Here is a 19,832-nt window from a genome sequence, read left to right on the forward strand (position 1 = left end):
GCCCAGGAAGTCCCCACAGACTAAAGCCCACCATCAAATTTCATAGATTCCAGGTCTAAGAAATGTAATTAGTTGACCTACAATAAACACACTTTATCATTTTGGGTGTTTTGGTCTGTTTCCTGCAAACTGTGAGACACTTCACAGTATTATAAACCTCATACATTATTAAAAGAGTTTGTTTTCTTACCAAAAAAAAAAAAGATAGCTTGGCAGAATCATAGTGGAATTAAACTAATTCAACTTTCTGGACTTTAAAATGGCACAGACCTAGACTGTGACTCAGAAAAAATAAATAAGAATCCTTGGCTATTTTAATTGACAGCCACAATAACAACAAATCAGCTATTTGAAGACAACCTTTACAAAGAACCTTATGGTACAGATTTCTGTTTGTGGAAACACCACAGGAATGCCAGCAAGCGAACAGGGAAAGGATCTAACTTTTACTGGACACATAGTATGAATGAGTCACTGCGGCACTTCTCCATGTGCTGTACCATTTAAAACTTACCACCACCCTCAAAACCATTTGCATTCTCACTATAAGGAGGAGAAGCTGAAGTTTTTAAAAACTTGATAAACATGTCAAGGGACACAGCTGGTCAGGGATTCAGACTCAGGTTGTATCAACCATCCATTTTCCTTTGCTCATTCATTTTCCATTGTGGCTTCTTCTAATGCTTGGACATGCTACTTCAAAAATAGCCATTAAAAGGTCACAGTAGTTGAAGATGAAATAAGGACTGGAACATTGGACATCTATAGGGCTATCCAATATGACTGACCCCAGAACCTCTGTCATGCATATAGTCCTCACCCAGAATGTCACATCCCCACATCAAGCAGTCTGCTCTCTAAGCTGGATCAGCAGGATTCCACTCCGCATTACAAATCCAATCTCCAAGGCAATTATTGGGATACAGGATGTTTGGGTTCTAGGAGTATAATCTACTCTGTTAGCAATTATTGTGGAATAGCTGCTATGGGTATGAGTCAGTCATTCATAACCCTATAATTATATTGATATATCAGCTGTAAAACAAATGAATAATCATACTAAATAAGGAAAAATGGATAACAAGTAAGTCTGTTAGTTCACATAAGATTTTGCTGCTTAAATAAGTTTAGAAGAACTGGATTTTGGAGTTCTGGGGGTTTTGAAATTGCAGATAAGGGGCTATGTATAAGTCTTATTATAACTGGATGCTTTGGGGGAGCTATAGTTACTGTCTGGAGAGAAATAAGAGAGTAAGCCTACATCAACTCCTGAACAATGCTATTCTACTAATAAAACTGTTTTCACATGTTATTTCACTCTCAGAACAAAGTTGTGAGTCTTTTCTTCTGTTATTGATGAAGCTGCTCAAGCTCAGAGTGCTTGAGGAACTTGAAGAGGGTCACACAGCCAGACAGCAGTAGGACCTAAGGGAGTCCCATACTAGATCCTATTTCCAACTTAATCCCTTCCTACTATGGAAACTCATATGCCACAAAACATCCCCAAAGTTTTTTTTTTCCTTCTCTATAGCCTGAAGGCAATGATCTTTTCTGCCTACTTCAAAGATTTGCAGTGGGAAACAGATTATATTGTGCTATATAAATAAGGATGTTCTTATGACTTTACACCTGCATCCGTTTGACTAAAGCCTGAATGAGCTTTGTCAGGGCCGAGAGTATTGTTGTATTCCCTGGTGAGTCCATCAGAACTCCTGCATGACCAGAAGGGAGCCTATATTCTCCTGCAGAAACTAAGCACAGAGCCACAGCTGCAAAAGCCTCACATTTCTAGAACTTTCAGCTGATCTTTGAGCACATTCCATTCCCATGATGAGCAACTTTTAAAGGACATTTGTCTGCAAGCATACTGGGGTGTGTGTGTGGGGGGGGGAGAACATAGACTTTTATAGTCTTGGGACCTCAGAATATGTAAATCAGGTAGTAAAAATATATATCACATCACATAATTTATTGTACATTTCCATGTAACATATATTTAGATGGAAGTTATTTTCTTTTCATTAGTCTTTATAGGAGGACCTCACTAAAAACAAGAATGCTAAAATCTGCTTCATTGGAAAATTCTTGAAGTGTACCTGGAAAAATGGACTAAAGGATATTGTTGTGCTGGAAAATCACTTAAAATGTACATCGAACCATTTCCACACATATATTTTGCAGGTTACCCACTTACACTATGACATAGAGCAAATAGAGAATGTCCTTGCTTTCTTAACACCAGCATGGGAGAGATTACAGTACATTTGTCATTTACTGCCTTTTAATTATATGTGCATATCAAACTATATATGTATATAAAGCTTCATGTGTCTATGTATTTATTATACATATGTATACATGCATATATACATACATGTATGCATTATACATACACTTTTTGAATGGTTTTGTTCAATAAACTTAGATTAATAACCTCATATGAAGTAGCTCCTATATGAAGCAATGGAGATAAAACAAAAAGTACCATCTAGTTTCTAACATTTAGCAGAAGAACATTTGTGAAAATGAATAATTTGATCAATCTCATATAGGAAAATGATCACAATTTTATTGAGGGTCCAAGGAAATTAATTGTGTAGGAGAATGTATTACGTCCTTAGGTCTCAATTGCCTAGCATCAGGGATAATAGTGATATTACCTGACATTTTTTAATAGATAGAATATTGTTTTATACATGGTATATGCTTAATTAGTACTTTACTGATTAATAATATTTGGTTTTTAAAATCTAAAAGGCATTATTCTGTAGAAGTGGCTAACTTTGCATTTTAAGTTCTTTGCTGGAGTGATTTATGCTCATGACCTATCCAAATCCATGTGATTTTTTTTGCTACACTGTACAGATATTAAGTTGTCTTTCCATTTATTGATAAGACCTTAAAATTTAAAAAGCTGGGTTGGATCACACATATATGGTTCAAAAGAAAATAAATGAATTAAATATATACATTGTTTCAAAGTGATCTATTCATTTCTTTGCTAACTTTTTGTAGTCTGAGTGGAAGATACCAAGTCATTTCTCTATATACTTCTGGGAAATTCTGATAAAAGACAAAACGGAAAAGAGGCTGCCACTCTTATAAAATGTGATTAGTTATTTTACAATATTCTCTTAAGAAATACTGAATTTTCTTTGCACTTTAGTCTTGCAAAGATTAAAAATAAACCTTTAAATTTTTCCCTGCTAATTGTGATATTGAATATGATAGAAATGATACTGGAAGAAATAGAACTAAGATTGACGTTTTTCTCAGCTGGGCTGTGGTATGCAACTCTAGATGAACAAGCAATCTTCAAAAGCTGAAGTGAATACAGGCCAACAGGTAAGTGTAAGAGCTGCACCATTAAACAAGAAATCTTAAAAATTCAACCAGTTTTCATCCTGGGAAGAGGGTGCCTTGTTGGTATGAAATCTGATAAATTGAAAGAAAGTTGACTTTTTCTTAGATCATAAGTTCCTGATAGGATTGCTACATATGCACACTCAGCTGTTTGTAACATTCTTATGTGGAAATTTGAGATTTCAATATACCAATGTCCTGCCAGTTTAAGGGTAGACTGTACAGCTGAACTTTGAGTTATATGAAATGATTTTGCTTTATGCTGTTACGGTGATGTGTTTTGTGTGAATCCTTGGAACTAAAGTTTTAGCTCCAAAAATAAATGTGATTGGGGATTTTCTATGGTTTTTACTGAACCTTGGGTAACTCAAGTTGGCTTTGATGACTGAGGCCAAAGGGACTGGCAATGTACCCTGAATGTAGTGAGAGAGACACTTTTCTCTGAAGCATTGTTAGTGACCTAGGCTTTTCTTCCCATTATTGTTGATAGGGCAGTGTTTAAATACAGAGACAGAGATGTCACTATTAATTTCTGTTTATGAGGCATTCCAAATATATTGTTGTATAAAAATAATAACCAACAATGTTATTTTCAGGTATGTGAGCTGAAAGCTGACACTTCAGCCCTCTGGCCATTTTTCAAGACATTACCTAATACATTACCTCACAATGATGACTAGAGGGAAACATTTTCAAAAGCACAGTCATAAAGTGCTCTGGTAAAGCCCACCCTAGGCCTTGTGCAAAACTTGGACGTCAATTCCTCCTAAAATGAGTTAGGGGTACCAGCTGTCTCTGGCTACTCGCAGGAGTATCATTCATATCTTTCAAGATTCCCTATTTCATGTTGGGACAGACATTCTGACAGTTGGACTAGGTGACATAAATTTTACCTAATTCTGCCCTGGGGGAAAGAGCCTGTGAGTAGCTGTGACTGACAAAACTCTTTTTCCTGGTCATCTTTCTGCAAGGGAAAGATTATAAGCCAATAAAACCTTACTCTTGAAAATCTGCCTCTCAGAGGTCTTGTCCCCTAAGAAGGGGCAAGGTTGGGATGTCCAGAAACAGAATGGAGATGGTGGCCTACAGGGACACCATTAGGAACCTGCAAAAGACTACATTGCTGTTGCCTTTGCCAGAACTAGATATAAAAGGCCCAGGATGCCTAACCAACCATAACTAGCAAGGGTTGATTGGGAGGCTCTTTTTCCACTTGTAATCAGAGAGTAAAAGCTGTATTTTTCTTATATTTAAGACATCTGCAAACATCACTTCAAAAGGCTCAATTTTCTCCTTATCATGTATACTGCACCTCTGCCCTGGAAGAATATTCAAAATGGTGGTTCTTGGCTCCAGTAGCACATTAGAATCCCTTAGGGAGATTTAAAAAGAATGGGTAGAGTAAATAATAAGTAGGTAGTGATTTTTCTGAGTAAGGGAGTGTACAAGAAAAAATAAATGTGGTGACATTTTTCAGGATATGTTATAGAAGGGAGAGACTGGATTGGTAACCTGTGGATTTATCAGTTCTTTCAATATTCAAAAGCAGATCATTCGGATGGCTGGAGGGTAAATGCAGATGAAGTGACTCCACTAAAAATCTTTGTTTCAGCCATCTTATTTTGTTCAAATGTCATGTTAAATGGTCTTCTTCTGTGGTACATGATAAAACACTCTCAAAAATGCATTTATATTAAGGAGAGTCAGTAGTAGACACGGATTTGCAATCATAGCTAAGAGCAAGTTCCTTACATGTCCATGAACTTTTAGACTAAGGAGAGATGTGGATATCCTCTGACCTCTTTTCTCTCTAGTATTTATGTTAGATGAACTTCTCCTTCATATAGTCTGATCAGAGGCCGATGGAGCTTAAATCATCCTTGAGGGATATAGAAAATAAAGCCATCCAGTTACCTCTATCAAAGGGTAAGGGTCCAACAGGAACCACCACTATGCAAAAGTAATATGATCAAGAAATAAAAAACTGGAAGAAGTTAGTGTGGAACGTATTCATGTTATGGATTCAGAAACACAATTTTATATTTATGTTGCTCATATTGGTAAAATGTAAAATGTCTGAGAGAAAGTTATTCCATTTAGCCAGATAAATGTTAGAAAGATATAAGAATTTGTTTAATAATTATTTCATTCTTCTTATGAAGGTGAAATTCAAATAACATAAAATGAAAAGAGAAAAATAAAATGTCATTTCATACATTCACAATATTGCACACTTACCACCTCTGCCTAAATTCAAAACATTTTCATTATTCCAAATACTGATTTCTTCTTAAATTATTGAGTCATTTCCTTTTATATAAGCCCTATTGCACTAAGCAAAATAAACCATATAAAGAAAAATAAAACATGGCTTAGGTTCTCAAGAAGCATATGTTTAGTATGTGGCTTGATCATTTTGCTATTAAAATACAAACTAATATATGACATATTGTATTTTTAAATGAAACCTACTAAGGAAGAGCTAACATCTGATTTGTGGTTGCCAGGTGTTTGACCATGAAAAACCTCATAAAGGAGACAGCATTGAAAATGGGCCTCAAATGACAGGCAGAAGGAAGTGCATAACTTTTAGTAGCTGGAATATTTTGAGCCAAGAGGAGAAAGAAGGAGTCTAAGGAACACTCAGCAGGTGTCATGGATAAATCTAGGGAGGATGGGTAGAAAGGTAGAAGCTCAGACTAGAAAAGCAGCTTGAGCCAGTATTGTAGAGATTTTGTATACCTCACCAAGGAATTCGGACTCTATTCAGTAAGGAATAAGAACCACTAGATACTTTTTAATCAATAAAGAATATAGACAATGCAATACTTCAGGAAGAAAAATCTGATGACTAAGAATAAGTTGTATTAGAGGGAGTGAAATTGTCCCTCCAGGTAGTTAATCCTAGAAATGCAGAGTAGACTGATATATAGTATGTAAATTTGAGAAAAATCTGGAGAAGCTTTCAGTACCCCAAAAACAAAGTAGTGGGACGATAAAGGAGGAGTGTTTTATGTTCCTCGATCATCCTATCCTGCTTCTAATTGGTTGCTTACTATTCAAGACACTGTCTAGGTTACAGACCAATTTAATTAGTAAGTCACAGATCCAAACTTATGGGTGAATTGTGACCTGGGGGTTAGTAGTCACCCTTTAGTGTTAGCTCCTCAAGTCCAGGGAACCCTGGGGTCTGACCTGGCATTCTTCACCTTTAGCCATGTGGTGCTATTGGTAGCAATGGTGGGTCTTACCATCAACTAATAAATCAAAGTCTATTTTCCTCCTTAGGGACACTTCCATTCAAATGTGCAAAGAACCCTCTAGAACATGAAGTTGTAGTGGCACCTCCTCCTCCACAGAAAATCATAACTAAGCTTCTCCAGAAATCTTCACCATAATTGACTTTAGGACTATCAGCAAAAGAGTCTCTATAAAAGAGTTCAATGCAGGTAAACTTCCTATTTCCCTGTTGCTCTATTTTACTTGGCTACCGGCTTGGAAGAAATCAGCTCTCTAGGTGCTGAACACCCCTTTACTAGTTTTTCCACAAGCATTTATTCAGTATAGTAGTTTATAGAAGTATGTTTGCACAATGCTAAGCAGGAAGTGTGAATCAGGCGGTATAGCGATACCAGACTTCAAACTATACTACAGAGCAATAGTAACAAAAACAGCATGGTACTGGTACCAAAACAGGCGGGTGGACCAATGGTACAGAATAGAGGACACAGAAACCAATCCACAAAACTACAACTACCTTATATTTCATAAAGGGGCTAAAAGCATGCAATGGCGGAAGGATAGCATCTTCAACAAATGGTGCTGGGAAAACTGGAAATCCATATGCAACAAAATGAAACTGAATTCCTTTCTCTCGCCATGCACAAAAGTTAATTCAAAATGGATCAAGGAGTTTGATATCAAATCAAAGACACACCGTCTGATAGAAGAAAAAGTTGGCTACGATCTACAGTCGGTGGGGTCGGGCTCCAAATTCCTCAGTAGGACACCCATAGCACAAAAGTTAATAACTAGAATCAACAAATGGGACTTATTCAAACTAAAAAGTTTTTTCTCAGCAAAAGAAACAATAAGAGAGGTAAATAGAGAGCCTACATCCTGGGAACAAATCTTTACTCCTCACACTTCAGATAGAGCCCTAATATCCAGAGTATACAAAGAACTCAAAAAATTAGACAATAAGAGAACAAACAACCCAATCAACAAATGGGCCAAGGACCTGAACAGACACTTCTCAGAGGAGGACATACAATCAATCAACAAGTACATGAAAAAATGCTCACCATCTCTAGCAGTCAGAGAAATGCAAATCAAAACCACCCTAAGATACCATCTCACTCCAGTTAGATTGGCAGCCATTATGAAGTCAAACAACAACAAGTGCTGGCGAGGATGTGGGGAAAAGGGTACACTTGTACATTGCTGGTGGGACTGCAAATTGGTGCAGCCAATTTGGAAAGCAGTATGGAGATTTCTTGGAAAGGTGGGAATGGAGCCACCATTTGACCCAGCTATTCCCCTTCTCGGTCTATTCCCTAAAGACCTAAAAAGAGCATGCTACAGGGACACTGCTACATCGATGTTCATAGCAGCGCAATTCACAATAGCAAGACTGTGGAACCAACCTAGATGCCCTTCAATAGATGAATGGATAAAAAAAAATGTGGCATTTATACACAATGGAGTATTACTCTGCATTAAAAAATGACAAAATCATAGAATTTGCAGGGAAATGGATGGCATTAGAGCAGATTATGCTAAGTGAAGCTAGCCAATCCCTAAAAAACAAATGCCAAATGTCTTCTTTGATATAAGGAGAGTAACTAAGAACAGAGTAGGGTCGAAGAGCATGAGAAGAAGATTAACATTAAACAGGGATGAGAGGTGGGAGGGAAAGGGAGAGAGAAGGGAAATTGCATGGAAATGGAAGGAGACCCTCAGAGTTATACAAAAGTACATACAAGAGGAAGTGAGGGGAAAGGGAAAAATAATACAAGGGGACAAATGAATGTCAGTAGAGGGGGCAGAGAGAGAAGAGGGGAGGGGAGGGGAGGGGAGGGGGGATAGTAGAGGATAGGAAAGGCAGCAGAACACAACAGACACTAGTATGGCAATATATAAATCAATGGATGTGTAACTGATGTGATTCTGCAATCTGTATATGGGGTAAAAATGGGAGCTCATAACCCACTTGAATCAAAGTGTGAAATATGATATATCAAGAACTATGTAATGTTTTGAACAGCCAACAATAAAAAATTTTAAAAAAAAAGTATGTTTGCAAATGCAAAATGTGGTTAATAAAAAAAAAAGACATCCTTTAATAAGGCCTCTAGCCTTGAGCTGGAGCTTCACAGAGATGTCTATATTTCTAAGATAAGTTACCAGTTGGGCTCCATGGTAACAGCTGGCAAGGGAGGGGGAAAGAAAGGGTATAAGAAGCTCTCCCCTTATCAGATGTTGCCCTTGAAGGGTTAGCTTGCCCAAAACAGTGAAAGAAAAAGCTGCTTTCTGCAGACTGTGAACTTCTGAGTCCCTCCTTACATGCTGGGTATTAAGTTCTGAAACTCCCTGAACTCAGGGTTCAGGGGATTAATTTATTACAGTGAAAGCTGTACCCTCTAAAACTGGCTTTGAGAAACTGATGTGACTTCATTTTTGAGAAACCAGCCTCTACCTCAGAGCAAAGCCTGTCCAAGGAAGGGGGTGTGACCCTTGTCCTTGGAAAAACCCACAGAGCACTCCTAAGCACACACACACCCTGCTGAGTTGTTTGTCTATAAATAACAACAGAGATCTGGGGTGCCAGGTGTCCCTGACTCAATTAGGCTAGGTGAGGAACCATAACAACCCCCTAGCCACCACCAATCAGCATGAGACAGGGAAAATACTTGGGATGCTAGATGACCCCCCCCCCCCAGTAGTTTATGGTGGTTGATAACATGTTGGGAAACCATGTAGTTTATCACGTACACCCCTCGTGGCTTAAACCAATCAGTTCAAAGGAATCCTCCTCTTGTACTAACCAATCACCCCTACCCAACTTGTTCCGGCCAGTGAATGTGTTAATCAATGTTAAGAGCTGAAGAGTCAAGAGTTGTTTGACTTTCCCGAGATGTGAAATGATTTGCTGTGTGATGTTGTGATGCATAGAGTATCCCCCCAAAACCTATAAAATCTCACTGAACAAAGGACCGGGACTCACTCCCTGGGACTGCTACGTCAGCAATGGTTGTGAGTCCAGGCTTGAGCTTGCAATAAAGGCTCTTGTGTGATTGCATTGGATTCAGCTCCTGGAGGTCTATTGTGGTCCCACGAATCTGGCATTACAGCTGCAGCCAACTAAAACTGTTTCCTGCTATCTTTGGTGCCCTATCTCATCTGTCCCTACAACAAATTATATAGATAAGTTATGCTACTCACCTTATTCTCATTCAACAAAAGTTGACTGAGTGCCTACACTGTGTTTTGCTCTATCTCAAACTCACTGTCAGGACTCTCACTTTGTGGAGCAAGGTCTGTTTTCACTGTTTTCCTCACCCACAGATGTCAGGGATATGGCACATGGGCATCCACTCACAGGTCCCTAGTCCATGTAGCCATCTTCCCACTCTGCCTAGTCCACACTCAGGATTCTGCTCAGCACAGAACTGCAGCCAGTCTTCAGACACACCCTGCAGAAGGAGCCCATGAGCTATTTCTTATCGCTTATCACACACCTGCCTTAAGTCAAGTGGTGGCGTCCTCCCCTCTGTGTTGAAATTCCTGTTCCAGAGCAATACCACTCATTCAAAACTAAACACTCATTCAATTTAAAATTTCTCCCTTGTTTAAATCTCCTTCAAGATAGGAAAAATGAAGTGCAAAAGATAGATGAATCCAGTCCTCTCTTTTGATAACATTACCATATCCCCAAACGTTTATCTTATATTTTCTAAGACCAGTTTAAATATGGAATTCTGAAAATGTTTTACATAACTGGAAAAGTTGTAATCTGCCATTTCAGACCTCTCAATGCACTCATACCCATGGGGGAGTCTCAACTGGATATTCTTAGAACTCATCCTTCCACCTGCTGGCAGCCCTCAAGTGCTTAGATCTCCTTAGATCTCCTGACTGATGCAAGGTCCCTCTCAAGGACACTCCTTCCAGGGGTTGACATATAAATCATAAAGAACAGTGTTTTTTTTTTTCTCTTTTCTAAATTGATGTCCCAACTTAGACCTGTTTCTGCCCTTGCCACCAATCCAAAGAAACTCCAGGTGTAACCGTATATATTAACACTCTTTGGGGATGAGTTGGATTCAAGTCTTTGCATCTTCTTGTTATTTATAGGCCAGGTTCTCAGAGTTCCTACTGGAGACTTCTTCCCTTAGATAGGGATAAATACCCTTCATATCCTCCATGAATAGGGAGGAATGGATATCCAACAACCTAAAATATCTCCCTTTTTTTATATACTGAGAAAAAGCACCACAATATATTTTTTTAAAGGAATGCAGAAATCAGAGGCAGAAAGTAGGATTTCCCAGTGTTCTTCTGCCCTAGAATGAGCAGTTGAACAGAAATCAGAAAAAAAAAAACAAAAACAGAAAAGATTGAATTTTGAGGATTCTTTGGTTTGTGGCTACTGCTAAAGATCCCTAGATTCTTTATTCAAAATTTATTGATTAATTCTTACTGCCACATTGGTAGAATGTGTACTCAGAATTGTCATTTTTATTGCATTCCTGTACTCCAATGATGAATCTGTTGAAAAAGAAATTAGGAAAACTATCCCATTCTCAATAGCCTTAAAAAAATTAAAATTTGGGAATCAATCTAACAGAAGAGATGAAGGAACTCTACAATAAAAAACTATAGAGCACTAAAAAGATAATAAATGAAAGACCTTAGAAGATGGAATGACCTCCCACATTCTTGGACAGGCAAAATTAATATTGTTGAAATGGCCATACTTCCAAAAGCACTATTCAAATTCAATGCAGTCCCCATCAAAATTTCAATGACATTTTCAAAGAACTAGGAAAAGCAGTTCTGAAATTCATTTGGAAAAATAAAGAGACCCAGAACAGCCACAGTAGTTTTTAAAAAGAAAAGTGAAGCAAAAGGCATCTCAATACTGGACCTCAAATTATACTCCAGAGTTATGGTAATAAAACCAACATGGTTCAAATATCTCCCTTTAAAGAAATCTTTTGACATCCCTTTTTAGTCCCAAAATTAATTCCTAACTATTTTCTTCTATAGGCTGGAAATGGATGATGGGCTAACCCCTCACAGAATAAGTATTACAAACTCCAAGTATGTTCTACACAGGTAGTTTGGCATCTGCTCTAAGTGTGGGAGGAGCTTCTGAATTTTTCACTCTGAAAATTCAAGAAAACAGAAAAAGTGAAATTTAATGTCTAAATTTTGTGAATTAAAGATCATGAAAGGTTTGTAAATTACATGTCTTCCATCCCTTATCTGAAATTCTTTGGGTACAGATAAAACCCGAATATTTTCAGATTTTAGAAAGGCAATATGTATCCAATGGGTGTCCTAGCATTGTCACATTCTCCAGTAATTTTAGAGGCAGCATTTTTTAATAAAATCCAGCAAAATGTGGATATTCACCCAAAGTGGAATACATAAGATAACAAATGGCTTCTTGCTAGTTCTGGTCAAGTTTGGACACCAAATAGCTGGTTGCCTGAATGAAATAAGCAGTCGTAGGGAGCAGACTCTGGTTCCTCTCTTCCTTCTAGAAACCATCCTTGAACAAGTGACTCATTGACATTTACCCATAGGCAAGAAAGTCTGGGAAATCCAGTCCTTGGAGTGAGCCTCCCTAGGACTAGGATGCAGAGCACAGGGGGAGGCCAAAAGAATGTCAGACAAGCCAGTCTGGGACCGGCACACTCACCATTTCCCTCAGGCCACCCCTTCAGGAGTTCCTGATTCCATGACCCATCTTCTCCAAATGAATGAGCATTGAATGGATACAAGATAATCTGAGCTCTGACTAGAGGTCGACTGTTATCTCCTAATGTATTTAGAGTTCCCACATCCACATGGGAAAGAGCTTTTGGGAAGTGCACATGGTAATTTTACATCATTAGAAAAACCACAGATCAAGTCTGTGTTGTTCATGGAGCTGTCTTTCTAAAGGCTTGACTCAAAGATTCAGTGTGAACAAGAATGAGAAAAAAAAAAAATATATATATATATATATATGAAGTAATAATTGGTAATTTAAGGATTATAGGAAAAAAGAGTATCAAGACCTATTTAAGAATTTGATTCTTTTAAGTCTTCTTTATATGACAAAGGAAAAAAAATCACTAGTAAATGCACATTCATCCTGCCACTGAAGAAAGAGGTCCTCTTGACTCTTTGGCTTTTGCTATCCTATTCTGGAATGAAGGACATTGCTAAAAAGGCTAGACTAATTTCCATGAGATGGCACATATCATTTTGCTATAAAGATTGATTACTATTTTTGGTCCTGAGGTAGGATGAAAAAGAGAGAGAGAAATTGAAGTGAAAGGAGCCCCCATGGGCTCACCTAGGGGAAATAGTTTGAATGTGTGTGGAGGCAACTCTTTAGAGTAGTGCTTCTGCTATGTGAACTCTATAGATGGAGGAAGAGAGTTTTGAGGAAGTTTTGCTATGTGTTGTGAATGGCAGACCTTACTGCTGCATCTCCATTGACTTTGCTGTTTTAAATGGATTTGCAATACCTCTGGATGTCAGGTGGGTGTTTCTTTTGTGTCTAACACATGCTGAAATAGGTCACAGAGAGTCCTGGTTTTATTAAGGTTATATTTTTATAACACATTTTTAAAGTGCTCTTTAATGCCGGTGTTTAACTTTATTAAAGAATCCTTCTTTGGAGTTGTAAATGATGAGTAAAAAGGCTTGTTAATCTTTTTCTCAGTTAACCAGGGCTCTGCTGGAATCCTGGCAATTTCAAACATGTAATAGAACCAAAGCAAAATACCTAAGAGGATAAAAGGGAGCCTTTGAGCCGTGAATTTTGAAACTCAAACCCACACTATTACAACATGATACAGTCCAATAAAAATGCATTTGGGGCTAAAAGTGGTAGAGTGCTTGCTTAGCATATTCAAGGCCCTGAGTTCAATCCCCAGCACTGAAAAATTTGCATTTTTTTTTTTCTAGCTTGTGATGTTCTATAACTTGAAAACGGACACACTAAGACTTTACAGGTTGTTTCTAGGGCATTTTAGTAAATTTCTTCATTGTGTGTGATGAACTGCGTGAACAATTCTACCATCGACTCCCATTAATTACACAGGCCATCCCTTCAGTCTGTTTGGTCCTGGCCCCAAATCCCATCTCAAAAGGGAGCATTGCACCTGGCCAAACTGTAGCACTCGGGGTGCTGCAAGTCTGTCACGTGTCTTTGTTCTGTGAGAATTCAGCATAGAACATCCCCTCCTTTCTCAGCAGTTTCAAAACCTGGATGTTAGTTCCCCATACCTTTTGCAATTCCCTTTGTTTATAGAAAAGGATTTCTGGTTATTTTCTACACTCTAACTACTGGCTGAAGGGTTGAGAGATTCTGCTGACAAATTTGAACAACTGTCTGTGTTTACATCTGCTTCTCAGGGGCACCCTGGCTGGCCCCGATGTTGGTATGCTGCTCATTTCCTCCTCTTGGGCCCAATCCCTAGTTTAAAATGATATAACCTCCAAAATTTGCTGAGATAATTATCGACACTTCTCCCAGGGGCACTGATGATAAGAGCATGGCGGAGATTTCCTTTTGCTGAAATTTACATCCCCAACATATTTAATTTTTTTTCTATTCTATGAAAATATTTGGAAGTATTTCTATCATTGTGATGATTGTCTAGAATCAGTGCTCTGTCTTGGATTTATTTATCAGCCTCCACCTTGTGGTTTTCATTGTCTATACATGAGACTGGCAGCTCAGCTGTATTTAGGATTCTTTTCTTGTCGTTGCCATACTTTTAAAAAATGTGTTTCTAAATGTGCTTTTAAAGGATGATAGGCTATATTGTCATGTGTATTTGTGGTAATGATTATTCAGCTGAAGAAAACATCTGAGGTGGTTGACAAGTAATTCTGAGCAAAAGTCATCTGTCAGCTACCAATAAGGTTTGTATTTAAAGATAAAATATTATTCATGAGTGGACTGTGTAAAATTTTAATAATTCTTCAGTTTCAATGACCAGTTCCAGAGAACCTGTATAATGGAGTTGGCTTCCCAGTTTGTCCACTTCCAGAGGCAGAATTGCAGGGTGGAAGGCACAGGGACTCAGGATCAGGCAGACTTAACTTCAACTCCCAGCTCCCACTATCTGCTATCTCCCAGGGCTTCATCTCTCCATTTGCAATATGGGAATAATATTCATTGTGCAAGATTGTAGTTAAGATGCATCCATATATAAACAGTACCTGGAAAGTAGTAAGTACCACAAATAGGGGAGCTGCTTTAAGCTTATGATTTATTTTCCTGAGAATGTTCTCTGTCTGCCTCACTCAGGTGCTCTCCCTGGCATGATTAATTATGATTCTCAAATTTCATAAACCACATTTGGCTTTAATGAAATGATACATATTGTCCATCTGGAAAGTAAGTTTAAGAAAATAAATATAACTCTACAGAATGACTAATAGTCCCTTGAGAGGCACAAAGCACTTGGCAGGCAGGGATTTTAGGTAGGTTATAGAAATTTTGTCTGGGAGTAAACAATCAATGCCTACTTTTTATTAAAAATGCCAGGAGAAATATATTAATAGGTTTAAAGTCTATTTCCAAAGGTCCATTTCTGCAACTCCCCCGCAGCAAACCTCATTGTACTCAATTTATCTCCCTAGGAGACCAACCCGGCTCTAGGATATGATGGGTCTAAAGGAATTTTCCATTATCTGACTCAATCCTCAAACATTTTCTAAGCTGTGTTGTATATTTGCTTTATTGTGAAGAAAGGAATCATTTCTCAAGACACAAAGTCATTCTTGCCTCTTTGATTAAAAACAAAATAAAACAAAAAAGATGTAGATTGGTTGGGGGGATCTTTAATTTTGGCAATGAAGCAAACATTTATAGAACTTGACACTCTTAGTAATCCCTGCAGGGCAAATAGCTTCAAATCAGCATTGGTTTGATACCAGTGGAACACAAGAAAAAATCGGAGAGAAAAAAGAGTTTCTATAAAAATCATAACAAAAAAAAATCTAAGATTTTTTGAGTCATAAAGAATACAATCACAAATAGTTTAATGTTCTGACAATTACGTGTTTAAAAAATTAGGAGTTTACAATTAAATACAAAGCATGTATGGAAAGTTACCAGATCCACGAATAAAGCTAATTTAACTAATTATCATAATGCAAGTATACGTGCATATATTTTGTATGTTTAAAATAAATCATTTAGGGCTTGGGTTGTGGCTCAGCGGTAGAGCGCTCACCTAGCACATGCAAGGCCCTGTGTTTGATCCTCAGCACCACATAAAAATAAATAAAAAATAAAGATGATATTGTGCCCAACTAAAAAACAAATATTAAAAAATAAATTAATTAAATAAAATAAATCATTTAAACTACTCTTTTGCTGCTTAATTATGTATGAGTGTACAACAGAGCATTATTCTTATTAATCCTTATTACTTCCAAGATCACTTGTTATTTTCTTAATAGATTCCCTATCTCTTTTAAATAATTAAAATACTTCACCAACATTCTAATGACAAATCATATTTAAGTCACTCGATAGACAGTTTTTATTTAATTGATTAATTGCTTTGAGTTGGGTCACCCATGTTGCCCATGCTGGTCTTGAACTTCTGAGCCTAAACGATCCTCCTGCCTCAGCCTCCCCAGTAGCTGGGAATACAGGTGTGCACCATCACACCCAACTAGACACATAACTTTTAATACAAACTACCTCCCAGTACTTTCAAATGATATGAGTTTTGCTACCATGAAATTTCAGTGAAAAGTAGAAATTTTTGATTAACATAAATTGATTTTCCAACTTACACTGCTTTGTATCTTCATTGAGGCAAAAGGTAGATCACTCTGGTTAGAATAAAGGTAAAGAAACTGCTTCAGGAACATGGGGTTAGACTGGTGCTGGAATCAGAGGGAGCTTCAACTCTGGGTACCTGTGAAAAGCACAGCAGTGTCAGAGATCATCAACTTTGACACTAACTTCACATTTTCTCCAGAAGGTGGTGCTTGTCAGTCACTCCTGAATGGCGGTGAGAAAGAACCAGGTCTTGATTGTCATATATCTCAATTCTTTTAAGAGTCTCCCTCACTGATAGAAGCCAATAAATGCAGAAACTTCACTAGGCTGGCAATAAAGCATAAGGCTTTGATACATCCACAACTCCCATGTAAGATGCACCAGAGGAGTTTGTTTGGGAGGAACAGTTGGATATGTATGCGTCCATCAAAACTACAAAAGAAAAATTCACAAAATCAACATTTTAAGCTGAGCAAGACCTTAAAGGCCATTGGTCCTTAGAATTCTTAATAAACCTCTATAAAGTACAAAAATCATTTTTAAGGAGTCTGGAAACTTCCTGAAGTGCTTTGTGAATTCCGTGTGTCTATTTATCCACTGGGAGAGTTCCCAGTTTTCATTTTATTCCCAAATGTGCCCCCAAATAAATAAGATTAAATTGAAATCAATTTATATCGGAGGAAGACCAGCCACAACATGGTTCAGCATAGTGTCCATGTCCCTTTTGGACTCTGAGTGGCAGAGTTCCTTATTTTCAAAAGAGGAGTTCGAATTTCATGTAATTACATTTCTTCATTTTTAAGAAGAGAAGTGTTCACAAAGGACTCTGCTAAGTTTTTTCTGAATCACATCAAAGTGACTAAGTTTGGTTAAATACTCAAAACTATAAGCATTATGCTGATCACCTAGAAAGTGCTTATTTGAACAAATGTTTCCATTTTGATTGATTACACTGGCATTATCCAGACATAGTCCAAATAGCAGCATACTCCCATGACCATGATCCTGTAAATATTCTGGCATCTCCCCCATTACCAATAAAACAATTCAGCACAAATATGTGGCAGAAAAGAGAGAAAAATGGGAAACATATGTGGAGTTCTCCATATGAAATCTATAGCCCTTAAAGTACTGATTTGCATTTGTCCCCTAAGTGTGCGGTTAGCACACAGGACCCAAGCAGAGCAAGCAGAGTGAGAAGAAGAGACATTCCCAAAGGAGAGAAAATCACAGTCTTTCTTTCTAAACCCAAACAACCTAAAGGCTCACCCAGTGAGAAAGCATTTATATAAGATAAGACAAATACAAAATTCTTGTGTACTTATGACATGATGTGGCGCCTAAAGATTTAAGGTAGGATATTTTTTAAAAAGCAAATATTTTGAGAAAACCTACAAACTCATAATTGTTATAAAGTAACTTTAACCATAAACCAAACAAAGTAATCAACAATAAAAATGCAACACATAAGATCCCAAATAAATATCATAAGATGACAATTATTACTAGCCTGGCTAGGAGCAATTGTGTATGCCTATAATCCCAGAGACTGGGGAGGCTGAGACAGGAGAATCACAAGTTCAAGGCTAGCCTTAGCAACTTAGTAAGACTTAGTAGCAGCTTAGTAGAAACTTAGCAACTTAGTAGCTTAGTGGTAGAGAACCATGGTTTTATTCCCTTTGAGACACACACACACACACACACACACACAGCTCAAGTTTTAGTAGCCTGAATAAGGTTCACAACCTTCCCCTACCTCTGAATGAAGCCTACACTTTCATGATGCTAAGAAAGATTAGGAGTCAGTTTTTCATGAGAAAACAGAGTAAAAAGAAGGGAATTCCTCACAAAGACTATATGGAGCACGAGTCTGGAAGTATGGGCCTACATGATATTACTGGCTTCATGCTATTATATGATGGGGCATGGAGGCTGAAGGTGTCAGGGGTAGGGAGCAGGGAAAAGAGAATTCTGTGGTGTAAAGAGGAAAGTCTCTGGGCATGATGGTACTAGGAAATAGTTGAAGATGTGAAACTGTTGGAAGCTCAGACAATCTTGAGAGAAACCCAACAATGACTGATCAAAGCTTTCTGAAAGACTTACATATGCCAGGAAGAAAATAATTATTCTTGTCTAAAAACAATAATATTTACAACATAGATATAGCACGTATGACCTAATTTTCACAATGGGTCACTTTGTACCCTATATGATGAGTATAATAGTCTTTGCACTTACCACAAAGGAGGTGTTCAACATGCAGTGGAGCCCCATTACAATGGTGGTGATAAAATGTGGGTTAGTATGAGTTTTTGCCCAGTGCCTAGAAGAAGGTGAGGATGGGAAGGCAAGTCTAGATACACAATCCCTTAAAAGTTTCACGAAGGTCAAGTGCAAGTTTCAATGCTTGGTAATACCAGGAAGTGGGTTGGCATAGTGAATCTCTTCCATATTTGGAGTGGTTGCTATCTACATTAGTCAGTTGGGAAACAGTCTAGCTTTATCCCTCCTGTCTGTGAAGGTATAAAGCACAGAAGGGAGTGTCCACACTTGGTGAGTATCCACAGCCATGAAGCAACAGGCTCAATCCTGCTGCATGTAAGAAAAGAATTTGTATGCTCTCTTCCTTATTTTCTTGGGTAATCAAAGTCCTTGATTTAGTGAACTACTTGGTAGGGAAATTTTTGAATAAGAGTCCACTATATGAAATCTTCAGAGCATAATTCCATGGAAATGACCAGGAAGGAATAGCTTTTGTAGGAAGTAAAAATATTGACTTGTTGTTTAGAAAAAGAGATCTCCTGGCTTTTGTATCCAGCCATCCATAAAATATCTCTCCCATGGGACATTCACACTTAATTATTAGAAAAGTGTTTTAATTACTTGTCAGTTTACTATTAGTCCATGAAGTGTTACTGAATACTAGACAGGAGGTGACATTAACTCACTGACCAAAAGCCAATGACAGCATAACTCAGGTTAAATTTTACCCAGGATTGCTTGTGTGTGGTGTTTCTGTCTTCATCAACATTCTGAAACTTCTGCCAAATGACAAAGTATTTTCCTTGCTTGAGGATTAATTTGATAGTCACATACCTGTCCATCAGATGCCATTTCCCTTCTCAAAACTTTTAGGATGATGCCCCAATGTAGGGCTGTTCTGCCTTCAAAACTCCCACTGTGAAGAAGCTGAAGTTAGGGTATTTCACAATGTGATCTGTTAATATTTTGCCCCAGAGTACACCAATTGATAATCTGCAGTGCAGATTAAGAGGAGTTTAGTCTCCTTGCTCTAAGGACATACTCCTCTTTAGTATTTTCAAAAATTCCCTTAAAATATTTTTCGTGTCTAAAGAGATGGTCTTGCTTGCTCCTGCTTAGGCCCAGAATGTGATTTCTACATGTTCTGCTCAGGTTGAAGCACATCAAAACCAATTCT

At 37.8% G+C, this 19,832-nt stretch overlaps 1 long non-coding RNA gene across 1 annotated transcript in view; it reads right to left on the reverse strand.

Moving 5' to 3' along the window:
* Positions 1 to 19,594, reverse strand: part of LOC124080895 (uncharacterized) — a 33,524-nt gene extending 13,930 nt beyond the window's left edge. Inside the window, exons 1-2 of the long non-coding RNA XR_006847893.2 lie at positions 19,490 to 19,594; positions 16,405 to 16,529 (exon numbers count right to left, since the gene is read on the reverse strand). This is a non-coding gene — a long non-coding RNA (uncharacterized LOC124080895). The remainder of the gene's footprint in view (positions 1 to 16,404; positions 16,530 to 19,489) is intronic.
* Positions 19,595 to 19,832: the final 238 nt, after the last annotated feature.

The sequence above is a fragment of the Marmota monax genome, unplaced genomic scaffold (genome assembly GCF_021218885.2).
Source record: "Marmota monax isolate L192 unplaced genomic scaffold, Marmota_monax_Labrador192_F-V1.1 WCK01_AAM20220418_F8-fsc00048, whole genome shotgun sequence".
Lineage (NCBI taxonomy): Eukaryota > Metazoa > Chordata > Mammalia > Rodentia > Sciuridae > Marmota > Marmota monax.